At 45.1% G+C, this 1,616-nt stretch overlaps 1 pseudogene; it reads right to left on the reverse strand.

Moving 5' to 3' along the window:
• Nucleotides 1–811: 811 nt before the first annotated feature.
• On the reverse strand, nucleotides 812–1,342 carry Nhp2-ps4 (NHP2 ribonucleoprotein, pseudogene 4; annotated as a pseudogene).
• Between the last annotated feature and the right edge of the window lie 274 nt (nucleotides 1,343–1,616).

A 1,616-nucleotide genomic window follows, 5' to 3' on the forward strand; every position in this document is an offset into this window, starting at 1 on the left:
AATGGGGGTGGCTTGCATGATGTCATCCATGGGGATTAAGAAAACAGTGTACTAAGGTTAACAAGCTGCAACCCTAGCAGAACCAGTGACGGATTAGAGCTGAGCTAATTTATCAGTTACTTTTAGTTGCAGAGGCCCCTACAGAGACAGAAGCCAGTAGACACATTTTTGGCAGATAAAAGATCAGTTTGGTCAACAAAGACCCTGACAGCGATGAACATTCTTTCTAACTTCATTTCTCATCCCTAAGAGAGGAAAATGCTACTAATGCCAGTCACTGCCACTCAAAGGCAGCTGAAAAGTTAACTGTAAAAATCTGTAGGCTCTCGTAACCTGCACTCCATGAAACAGACCACGCCTAGTCTCTGGGCTAGACTCCATACTTACGGTGTCTCTTTCATTAAGCTTCAGTGTTCCTTTTTCTATTAAAAACTAACTTGGGAGAAAAGCTAACCAAACACTGGGACTAAAAACAACTGAAGATTTTAATTACCATATAATTTACTTTCTTTAAAATAGTGTATTTTGAGGCACAGAATGATGGTGCCTACTTGTCATTCCATATTCTAGAGGCTAAGGCAAGAGGATCAAGAGTCTGAGGCCAGCCTGAGCTATGTAGCAAGACTTTGTCTTAAACAACAACAGAGACAATTTCTTTGTGTTTTCTTCGTCTTAGCATTTACTTCTGTCCCATATTCTTGGAACAGTCTTCATCAAAGCTCAACAGGAGATGGCAATGATGACAAAGATGCTGGCTCCCCCTCCAAGAACAGCTGTTGGAGCTGCCTGGGAAGATTCATACATCAAGAAATTGGGGAGATGCCGTTAAGGTAGGCAGCGCCTGCAGGCAGCCCAGCATCTCTTGGAACTGGCTGGATTGCAGCCCAAGTCTCTCACAGAGGTATAGGCAGTGCCTGCAACCCCCTCCAGGCACTTGTCGTCATAGGCCTCCTGATATTCTTCATGGGACTTCACCATGATCACACAAGTGGGATGCCTGGAACCTGGAGCTGCACCCATGTCTGTCTTAGAGGGAATACAGACAGAGGGCAAGTTCTGGTCCTCGCACATAACTGGAAGATGGCAATGTATCTCCTAATAAAACCATGATCCCTTTCTCACCCTTGTTGACAAATTTCTGAAGCTCCTTCACCTTGCAATGAATCTGCTTCTGCTTCACAGCCTTCTTGATGCACTTGTAGAGCTTGCGCATCAGGCATCGGGAGGCCAGGGGCGTCACCATGGGGTTCAGGTTGACCAGCAGCTCTTGGTGCTTGCACTCCTCGCTGCAGCCCTCCGCCTGCGCCTCAGAGTCCTCAGGAATGGCCTTTATTCTGGTCATCTTTGCAACTACAACTCAGTCAAGGCATAGAGAAACCATGCAGCCACCGTCTCTAAGATCACTTCTGGGTTATTCAAAGACAATTTCTAAGCTTTCCCATGCACAGAGAATAAGAATGGGTTGAGTGATGAACTTTAGGTAAATAAGCTATTTACAAAGAGCTAGATATAAGGAGATAGAAAACCAGCCATTTAAGCTCCTCTGCATTAAAGACAGGGGGGACCAAAGTTGTGTAAGTTATAAGCCATGGACTTGTTATCTAGTATGGGAGATG

The sequence above is a fragment of the Rattus norvegicus genome, chromosome 18 (genome assembly GCF_021556685.1).
Source record: "Rattus norvegicus strain SHRSP/BbbUtx chromosome 18, alternate assembly SHRSP_T2T, whole genome shotgun sequence".
NCBI classification, from domain to species: Eukaryota; Metazoa; Chordata; class Mammalia; order Rodentia; family Muridae; genus Rattus; species Rattus norvegicus.